Raw genomic sequence first — 11,837 nt, 5'->3', positions numbered from 1 at the left:
GCTAAATATTGTCATTTACGTGGCTCTCTCCAACAATGAATTGATTCAGACCAGTTCCAATGTTCAGTAATGAAGAAAGCCATCTACACCCAGGGAGAAGACTATGGGAAATGAATGTGGACCACAATATATCATTTCCATTCTTTCTGTTGTTGTTTGCTTGCATTTTTGTTTTCTTTCTTGGGTTTTTTTTTCTAGATCCGATTTTTCTTGTGCAGCAAGATAATTGTATGGATATGTATACATATATTGGATTTAACACTTTTTTTATTATAGCTTTTTATTTACAAGATATATGCATAGGTAATTTTTCAGCACTGACAATTGCCAAACCTTTTGTTCCAATTTTTCCCCTCCTTCCCCCCACCTCCTCCCCAAGATGGCAGGTTGACCAATACATGTTAAATATGTTTAACATATATTTTAACATGTATTGGAATACCTGCCATCTAGGGGAAGGGATGGGGGAAGGAGGGGAAAATTCGGAACAGAAGGTTTTGCAAGGATCAATGTTGAAAAATTACCCATGCATATGTTTTGTAAATAAAAAGCTATAATAAAAAACAATAAACAAATATTGTCATTTATACATCATTTTTCCTATCTGGCAACTCACTATTCACACAGACACTACCTTAGTTCATATCTTTATCACCTCTCACTAGTATTTTTGCAATAGCTGTCTAATTGGATTCCCTGTTTTAAATTTCTCTCCACTGTAATCTATCCTCCACACGGTTGCCAAAGTGATTTTCCTTAAGTACATTCTGACTATATCACTTCTCTAACTCATCACACTATATTGATCCCCAAACCTTCCCCCGCTAAGAGAAAATATAAATATTACAAGGGTCTGATAATGAACCCAGTTATTTCAAGCATTTGTGTCATGCTCTGTTTATGCAATCCCTACATTGAGCATGCATAGACATTCTGTAACTGGTTCCAGTCTTCTAACCATGATGAAGAGACAGACTTTTGATTGATTGCTGAACTAGAAGTGGGTTGCATTCAAAAGACACTAACTAGTCAAAATCCTCTAATTTGTTCTGTCTTTTGATTCCAAGAAGACAAACATGCTGTAACCTGGGGCTGACTTGTAGCCTATGAATATGTATCCCAGTCCCTTAGCTCTTTGTATTTGTTCTTTTTTGTATTTTTAGTGACGTATTGGAGAGAGCTATGGACTTCAAAAGGTCAGAATGATGAGCCACCAGAGATCCAGGAGCCATATTCTGTGCCAGATTTTGTGACCAGCTGAGACTGTGAGGAGCAAAGTCCCGAATAACCAGTTTGACTAGAATAGATCAAAGAGAAACAATAGTCATTCATCCATTGGCTATTCTTCATGCTAAAGTGAACTTGAACTTGGTGGGCTAGGTGCCTTGGGCAACCACTCTAAGTTTGAGTTCATTCTCCTGAGAGTCCAAGGTGGTATAGAGGAGAGTATTCCCTCAGGTACTGGGGGAAATGTTTGTAATTCCGTTTTTGCTGTTCTTTCTGCTAAATATCTTTTTCTAAAAACTTGTGAATTAGTTAAATGATACTGGGTGCTCACTACTGGTGGTTAACATCCGGAGAACACACAGGGCCTTGAAAAATAAAATAAAAAAGAATCCCTCAAACCCTCAAGGATATCCCTAGAACTCTAAAAGGAATATGTAGCCTTGTTCTGGGGCATCTGATTTCATCATTATGAGTGGTGAATTGAGATAGAGACATCCAGAACTTGATAAAACTCTATGTAGGGGCTCATCTGAGAAGATCTGAGAACAGTCTATTCATACTGACACACAATCACTCCACTGCTATGACTTCCTCCTCTGATTGGGGAATTCTGAGGGAATTGAGATGATTAGGACAGCAAGTGGTTAATTGTGGGAATTGAGTGAATCACACTGACTCTTATCTTGTAACTCAATTCTGAGGTTAGTTCAGTTCCCTTTTGATTCAATTATGGGTCTCATCCAAATTCTGGCTTGTGAGAGAAGTTTATTCATTTGCAGGAATTGGGAGAAAGCTGATGCATTATTTGAATCTAGCCCTTTGTGGTCAGGAAACTGGACCACTTCTCCCTGATACTTAGAGACCTTAAGGACCTAGGTTGTGCTGACCAGAAACTCAGTCAGATCCAAAGATTAATGCAAGGAATTTTTTTCAAAATTGTACATTACAAATAACCTATATGTCTTATCTGAAACCTGGTCCCTTACTGATCAATTTGTTATTGTTTCCATAGTCCTTTGATTGATCACAGACACTTGGGGGTAATGGGACATTTTCTTTTCTGATTTCAAGAAATTTATCTGTTTACTCTTTTCCTCCCAACTTGGGAAGTTTTTTATTTTTCATGTAATTAGAAATCATGTAATGTTGTATTGTTTCCCTTTAATTAATTGACCCTATTTGATTAATTGTCTTTAATGTAGAAAAGTCTGTCTCCTCCTGTATTAGGATCTAGCCCTAAGTTGAGAAAGAAGCCTGGTCCCAATTTGTTAGGCAGTTGGTATATAATGCTTAATAAATTATTATGCTCAGAAGATTAACTTTTGTTTCTTCAGTCATTTCATTTTTCATTAGTCACAGTTCCTCTCAACAACCTCCATTTGAGAAAACTCACATAAGCTATGCTCACTTCAAACTTTTCTTAGCCCATGATATCCCAGTATACTTTTCTACCTTGTCTCTTCATTGAACACCTTGACCTAAGCTTACCTCCTAACTCCCCTTTATTGTGTTACCTTCCTCCCTTCAAATGTAGGTCCTTAGGGACAAGAGATTGTCCTTTATGACTGTAGACTTACTGTTTGCATAGTGCTTGGAGCATAGTAAGAACTTATTAAATACATACATTCTTTAACTACAAAGTTAGGCCTTATGTATTTATCAAGAATTTGAGATTCTCTGACACTTCAGTTATTGGATGTCCTTGTTTTTTTGAAATCCACTGAAGAAAAACCAGCCATTTCCCTTCCCTGTTATTTTAGGCTAAAATTGAATAGTCAGTTTCCTAGAATGTTCCCTTTATGTCAGACTAGTTCCTTTTTGAAATCATTTTTGCAGACTTTTGTATTTGTTGAATGTTTAAATATCACCAGGTGACTGAATTCTGTTCAAGTATTGATATTGAAATTACTATGAGAATCATGTTTTTGTATCACTAAAATACTGATGCCTAGTTGATAAATGTTTATATTTTTCTTGGACCTGGACCTATATTTGCTTTATTTCAACATTATTAAGGATTGCAGAAGCATAGAATTAAGTTTGCCTATTGATATAGAAACACCAAATATTCAATCCAATACCTTTAATTCCTTTTCTTGTGAGCCATCCTCTATCTTCCATTCTGATTTTTTGTAATAAGGAGTATGGGAAGAGAATGTTTATATAACTGTCCTTCCACTTTCTTATTTGATCTTATTTTCTTCAGTTTCTCATTTAACCTCCTTGTCCCATTATTAGATAAGCTTGGAATTTTAGCAGAAATGCCCTTTTAGTGGCAAGTATCCACTGAGGGAAAGTCAAGGTGCCTTTTGGTATGGGAATCCAGAGGAGATTTGCTTGGACCTCTGCAAGGATTCCCAATGGGACTCCTGGGGAAATTTTGGTGTGCCTGTGTAGAAAGGAATATTTAGAAATTTGCAGATTTGTTAGGATGATTTTATGCTCTAATGCAGGACTTCTTAAACTTTTTCTACTCACAATTACTTTTTACCCCATAAATTTTTAGAAGACCAGAAATATGTAGCTTTGTAAAATAGGTATACAAATCACTTACTGTTAATAACTCATAATTTTACAACTCTCACATACAATTATAAGACCCCATATAAGATCATGATCCACAGTTTAAGAAGCTTGGCTCTAAAGGAATCATTGGGAGCATTGTCACCTAGTTTGTTGTCTCACCTGAGGATGATGGAGTAGCTTCTAGTTAATTTCAAGAATTATTGTGGGATTCACACAAGACCCCTGAAGGACAAAAACTTTACTTCTTATTGGATTGGTTCCCCCCCACTTTTTTTTAAAATAACATCATGATTAAACACAATTCTGTGAGTCAAGGATATAGAAGGAAAAGGTGAGGGTAAAGTGTCCCAGGTCCTTAGGTCCATATTGGTTTAGTTTCTCACGTGATGGCTTGTGTGTTGAGGTAGGGTGGGAGCTTGGGAGGAGCCTGACTCACCAGTGTGAGTTGGAATTGAATTAATGATATGCAGAGCTTTATGTTATATAACTTCCTCTTTTTGGCAGTTAATGTCTATCACCAATATCCATTTTTTTAAATGAAATTTTATTCTTTTATTTTGAACTTAAACATCAAAAATATTTTTCCATATACACAGCAAAACACAAAAGAATTCTTTATGAAACCACGAATCTCCATTTTTCATTGCTTGATTTTCTTTAAAAGTATATCATAAATCCCACACATTACTTACAAAACTGTCTGCTTGTCTGTGTTTCCTTCCAAATTATTTTTCTATTCTTTTTTTCATGTCTTTAAAAAGTAGCTCTAATTTTTTTTGCAGGAGGCATGATCACTGCTATCCTTTATCTTCTCTGGTCCATTTCCCCAATAAACTGAAAGAAAGAAGGAAAAAAATACCCTCGTGACAAATATGTATAAATCATCCAGCAAATCCACACAACGGACATACTAAAAAATGTGTGTCTCTGCATCTTGTGTCCATCACCTTTTTGTTGCTTTTCACACACCCCTCACATCTTATCATTTTTCTGCCTTTGTACAAATTGTTCCCTCACTCCTGAAATATACTCCATGGTCACCTCTACCTTTTAGAACCCTTTATGTCTTTTAAAACTCTGTGCCATTTGTAGCCTTTCCTGATTTCCCAAGCTGTCTAGAACTTTCTGTTTTACTGTTTACTTTGGATGCATTCTTTATACACTTAGATATGTACATGTTATATTCCTTAATGGGTTATAAGTTTCTTGAAGTCAGGAACTGGTTCTGCTAGTATCGAACATAGTGCCTGGCAAAACAAATATTTGATCGATGCTAGACTCTGCTTTGCTTTGCTCTACGATATAACCAGTTGCCAAGTCTTGTCATTTCTATTTCTGCAGCAACCTTTGCATCTATCTTTCTGCTCACTTAGATATTGCCCTAATTTAGTCAATCATCACCTCTCACTGGGATTATTGTAAGAAAGCCAAATGGTCTCACTTTTCCCGATCTCTCTCCTCTCTAATCAAGCTTTCACACAGCTGCCATATTATTATTATTTTGATGCAATGGGATTAAGTGACTTGTTAAGAATCATACAACTAATATATGCCTGAGGCAGGATTTGAACTCATAATCATATTCTGCCCCTATGATCCTATTCTTAAGGCATGGGTCTGACCACATCAAACTCTTGCTCAGGAAGCTCCAATAGTTTTCTATTGTATCTAGGATAAGGAAAAGATGTTATTTAAAATCTTTCAGGGCAGCTAGGTGGAGCAGTGGATAGAGCACCAGCCCTGAAGTCAGGAGGACCTGAGTTCAAATCTGGTCTCAGACACTTGACACTTCCTAGCTGTGTGACCCTGGGCAAATCACTTAACCCCAATTGCCTGGGGGGGGGGGGGGGAATCTTTCAATCATGGCTCAATTTCTTTCCACAGATTTATCATATATCACTTCTTTCACATCCTCTTCTCTAGCCAAACTACCACATTTATAGACATTTTACCCTCCCTACCTATGTAAGGGGGTTAATGAGAGGAATTTATTAAATTTACCAGAAGCTCCCCAATCAGAAAGCAAGTCCAGTCTCTAAGTTCAGTTAGTAAAATGTCACTGAACAAAGTCCATTTCCAAAGGAGGTGCCCATAGCAAAGGCCACACCCTGAGGCCTTATCAGATTAATGGAGCCAGGAGAGAAAGCCATCAAGTGGATTAGCTCTTCCTTAGTTCCCTAACTTCTTTCTAGGCTCAATTAATCTAACAATAGGCCTTTCCCAACCTCCGGAATTACTAGTGCTGCCCCACTCTCAAAGTTACTTCTTATATATCTTGTTCAGATTCTACATTTACTTATCTGTGACCATATTGTTCTCACAAGTAGAATGTAAGCAGAAGAACTGCAGATTTTTTGTCTTCATATACCCAGCTTCCACCATAGTTCTTGGTACATAATAGGTGCATAAATAGGCAGTTAGGTGATACAATGGATATAGCACCAGGCCTGGAGTCAGGAAAATCTGAGTTCAAATCCAGCCTCAGACACTTGACAGTTCCTAGCTTTGTGACTCTGAGCAAGTTACTTAACTCTGGTTGCCTTGCCAACCCCCAAAAAACAAAATGACAATATAAATGAAATGAACTAAACTGAATAGCCAAGCGGTCTTGAAAAAGTCTCCTTCCTTTTCTTAAATGAAAGGGTTAGATTAGATGCTCTCCAAGGTCCTTTCCAGCTCCAAATTTTATGTCAATGGTAATTGGTCTACATTCATTTGTAAAGTCCTTTACTTAAATGTGGTTCTTTAAGGAAAAACAGAAAAGTGAACGACCTTATGCCTTTTGTGCTGGATCTGCTCTATCCTATGAGGTTCTTGTCCATATCTTTTCATAAACCCTCCACAGAGGATCCACCCAATATGCTACAGGCCTTCCCTTTGGTTCCCTGAATAACTCTAGGATACCTATAAATGCAGCACCTGGCTGATCCATCTGTTATCTCTCTCTCTTGCCATAGGCCCCACTTACTACTTCCTTTTCTAGTCATCCATGTCCCTAATGAAATGTTTTATGCTCTTCTTGCCCACAAACCATTATTGGTAATATCATACTGTGCCCTGCGGATACCCACCATATGTTTCTCCATTGCTTTTTGGGACACCTGCAATGCCCAGCAATGGTGCCAAGATGGAAGAGAAATTTGACATTGCAGTTTCTGGACTCCTAGCATGGCTTTGAGAGATTATAACACCAAAGGAGAAATATAATAATAGTAATAATGTTGCAATAACAATAATAGCATTTATGTAGTGTTTTAAGATTTGTAAAATGCTTTTGTAAATATTAATTCATATAGTTCTTACAGAAACCCTGGGAGGTAGATGCTATTTTCATCCCCATTTTAGAAATGAAGAAACTGAGATAGACTTGAGGGGAAATGAATTAGTAAATAAGTGGCTCAGACAGAATTTGAGGTCTTCCTGATTCTAAGTCCAATACTCCATCCATCGTACCATCCAGAGTAATTTAAGATCACCATAATAACTTTTGTTATGATGGTTACTATCATTTTCCTGAATCATTTCAAGGATATAATGGGACATTTCATTTTAAAGACTGACATGAATGTTTTTACCAAAAAAAAAAAAAAAAAAGAATCTGGCAAATTGTTAGGAAATTTGATATAGTGAAAAGTGCCCTAGCTATGAAATCAGACCCCTGATATCAAATTCTGGCTCTGATGCTTAGTACCTGTGAGATCAAGGGGTGATAAATCACTAGTTTTCTGATTTGTTAATTGCATGAATAATAAAGCATTTATTAAGTGTTTACTCTGTGCAAAGCATTGTTTCATCTAGGTCCTGGGGCACAAATAAAGAAGTAGGACAGTCCCTGTTTCCCAGGAGCTCTCATTCCAAGGGGGAAGACCATACATAGAGAAATTTTCAGCTGCAATTTAGATGGAAAGGCTGGCTCTTACAGGGCAGAACAAAGATAAAATGATCTCGGTTTCTAATGTTTCACCATATGACGGCATCAAGGATTTTTCTGGGTTTTCATTCGATGTGCCTGTAATACCTGCAGGAACAGTTGCCAGGTTGTTTCTCCATAGGGGTCACTTCCAGGACCAAGGAGGAGGTTGTTCTAGGTCGCCTCTGAGGCTCCTTCTAGCTCTAAATAGTTCTTCTAGGAGGCACGAGTCTGGCGGGGACAGCGGCCACTCCTCATGGGTAGGGGACTCCCAGAAACCCTTTTCTGCACTGCTCCCTCACCTCCATCCTCAGAAGGGTGCCAGCTGCTCCACGCTTGTTGTGCTATTGCACAATGAAAAAATTCTAGGTTGTGCCCACAGACATCCTCTGCCTCTGTGAGCCAAAGGTTGTGGGTGTCCTTGGGAAGAGAGCCAGCTCACTCTGAAATTTTGCTTCCATGCTCTGGGAACACAGGTCTCCAGATGCAACTCCACCCAGCTAACAGCTGACCTGTGTTGGCTTGTCTAATGCACCCTTGAATCTGGCTTCAGTACAGAGCTCTTGGGAAGGGAGCATTGAATGGGTCACCAGATACTTCCCACCCCTCCCTCCTAATCTTCTGTCTGACACCTTACCTGGGTGCACCTTACCGATGCAGAGCAGCAAAAGCTGTTGTTTGGGAGCCTCTGTATTAAAACTTTTTAGATTCATGTGGATTCCTCTCAACTTTCTATCAGCCATTTCTTCCCCCATACCACACCCATTCTCCCCACTGCCATTGAACTTTGCCTGGTGACGACAAAAAACAATTAAACAAAACATCCATCATGGAGTCTCCGCCCAGAAATGGGTGTTGTGCTCTCTCCTTGTCACTCCCTATTTCTCTATATTCCATCATCTTTTCCCGAAGACTTTCCTTGGTTTTGCCATTACTCAGTTTTAGCAATTGTCTCGTCTCCCCTGTTGCAGTTGTCACGCTATCGTTGTCTTTCTTTACTTCACTCTGTGAGTTCGTGTAGATTTTCCCACAAGATTCTGGCCATCTGCTACCTAGGGGCAGGTAAGCCCGAGAGCCCTGGAGAATAAGGGCAGCATCCTGGGCAGCTTGTACTCAGGCACAGCCAGCCCCTAGGGAAAGACCCTTGTGTATAAGCAGCCTGGAAGTGCCTTGTCAATGTTCAGAGCTGCTGAAGGCCTGTAAAAGATAGTTTAACATTCATAATAAACTGCCTTTGCACCCTAAGGACCACTGACCTTTTCATTGAACTTGGAGCTGAAACCTCCTAGATGTATTATCTTCCCGTATTAGAAAGTAAACTTTGGGAAAAAGACTGCCTTTTCTATTTATATCACCAATGCAAATAGTAAGCTCTTAGTAAATGGCTTTTTAAAAAAAGTACTTAAATATTAATTTCTCTGAGTCTTTCTATTTGTCATTTTATATTGCAGAACAAAATTCTATTTCACTCATGGAGGGATAGGGGTCAGACTTATGATATTATTGGTAGGAGAACAGCCAAGGGAGGAGCTCTATCAATGAAGGTCTATATCTTTTCTGCAACTTATATATAGTCTTAGAGAGTTGTCTAAACACTGTGATCTTAAGTAAAATGGCTCAGGTTCCCATAGCCAGTACATATCAGAAGAGGCAACTTATACCCAGATCTTCTAAGTCTTAATTGATGGGCATCCATTTTATTTCCAGTTCTTTGGTACTGCAAAAAGTGCTGCTATCAAATATTTGCAGATGTTAGACTTTTGTTTCCATCCCTGACTATCTTGGAGATACGTGTGTCCAGTAATTGGATGGCTTTGCCAAAAGGAATAGAAAGTTTAGTTATTTTTCTTTCATAATTCCAAACTAAAATCAAGAATAGGTGAAACTATTCACAGCTCTCTCAATAATACAACGTGTCTATTTTCCCATGGTTCCTCTCCAATATGGATTGTTCCTATTACTTCTCTCTCTTCCGAGGAAGGAAACAAAACTGATGTTTGTTGATAGAATTGCTCTTGTGAAAATCATTCGCAATTGAGTAAACTACACCTGAAAGAGAAAAAAGCTACAGACCCATCTAGGTTAACAAGTTGTAACAACTTCCATAGCTACTTTCAGAAAATTTGAGAACATGATAGAAGAAATCACCTGGGCTATTCCAAGCGAACAATTCTGAGCTTAGGTTTTGTCATTCCCCTTCCCCCACCCCCAGTTATTGGTCATCTATGACTGGCATCAATATTAATATTAATTGATAAACATAATTAATATTAATTATATATTTGTGTTGTTCTGTGTGTTTCAATACTATATTTCATTTCCTATGCTTAATTATGTCTTGATCTCACTTAACTTATAATTCTGAAAATTGCACTAAGCACCCTTAATGACTGTGTCAGTCTCCTGTCACTTTTTCTCTGATTCCCTTAATATACATACACCAATTTCTTTCTGCTGCTCCCAGACTACCCATTAACTTTCCACCCAGCCCTTCTTTTTAAACATGCAAATAAATTAAAATAAGTGCAATTTGACAAATGAACATTGCATATTCAGCTAATTAGTCTTAATAGCCTTTCTTAGTTCATTGTTATGTGCTATGAAACCCTACCCCGCCATATTAATATCTGAACATGACAGAAGGTAGATACTTTTTATAAAGGCATATATCTTTAGATGAAAGGAAAATCACTTATTATATTCCACTATAAGCCTTTTAAATTTCTTCTTCATAAAGGAACCTCTTTATATCAGCCAATAAGAGTAAAACAGCAATCTGGGGAGAGTGGATGTAGATAATAACCATCTTAAGAAAAAAAATACTAAATTAAATAAAACAATTTGATTTTCTTTCAAAAAAGACTATCTTCACTTAGGATATGAAGGTCTTAATAAAGAAGCTATGACTTTTAAATTGAACAAGAAACTGGGAATTAGTGACTAAAATGTTGAGTTTCAAATTTCACCTCAGATTTACTAAGTTATGGGACCTTGAACAAGTTAATTGACAAGAATTTATTAAACACTTACTATATGGCAGACATTGTGCTAAGCATTGGGAAATTCAAAGAAAATTAAAAAAAAAAGATCTTGTTCTCAATCTCAGTTTCCTCATTTGTAAAATGGGAATAATAAATTCTACTTCATAGAATTATTGTGAATATCAATGAGATGCAATATGTAAAGTGCCATGCAAATCTTAAAGCATATTATTATTATTATAGTAGTATGTTAAGGTTTGAGGACACTTGAAGAAGTCATCTAGTCCATCCCTTTGCCATGAATTAGGGCCTCATATAAAATAAGCTAGAAAAATAATCTATTCCATTTTTAAAAAGACACATAAAGCCCACAACTTCCCTTAGTAATGTGTTTCAAAGCATTTTAATTTCAAAATTTTCTCAAAAAAAATCAAATGTGGGTACTTACTCTAAGTATATAATGCTCAATCCCTCTGTGGTTTCTGATCTTTGAGAGGTGCTAAGGCCTCAAACTCTGTGATTAACATAGTATGGAACCTCACCTAATTTAGCCAGGTTAGTTTACAGACTACACCCTTGAGGCCATATTCAATCTTTCCAGCTTGGATGGACCTGTCCAAACTTGTATTCCAGTGTGGTGGCCTTGGTGACTATAATCACCTCCAAACCACAGAGAAGAATTGAAATAGATCTAGTGAAAATTTGCTACCTCACTTGATGAAAATTCTTCTCAAGTTCATTCTCTTTATTTTTTCATTGTTCAGATACAAATAGTGTCTATCCCTCCCAACCCCTGAACTTTAGATTTGGAAGGGAATTTAGATATTTGCTACATCAACCTTCTTATTTTAGAGAGGAAGTAGTCATATAACTGAATAGTGGCTGGACCAAAACCCTAACCCTCTTGACTCCCAAGCCAGGACTTTTTTATAGATGGAAAAGGAGAGGACGAAGACTATTATTAAGTTATATTTTTCCCCCACTCCAAGATGAATAAACTAATAATTTTATAACCCTATATTCACAAGTCTGATTCCCCAACCAGTTGATCTCTTTTATGTTTTTTTTTTTCCCTTTGAGCCAGCTCCATAAAAATCTAAAACTGTAACTAGAAATTCTTGAACCCAGAGCAAATCCACTAGGGGAGTGAGGTGATTCAGAGGAAAGTCCACTCAAATTGAATGTAGTCATAA

This window comes from Antechinus flavipes, chromosome 2 (genome assembly GCF_016432865.1).
Source record: "Antechinus flavipes isolate AdamAnt ecotype Samford, QLD, Australia chromosome 2, AdamAnt_v2, whole genome shotgun sequence".
Classification (NCBI taxonomy): Eukaryota; Metazoa; Chordata; class Mammalia; order Dasyuromorphia; family Dasyuridae; genus Antechinus; species Antechinus flavipes.
Note: the sequence above shows the minus strand (reverse complement) of the source record.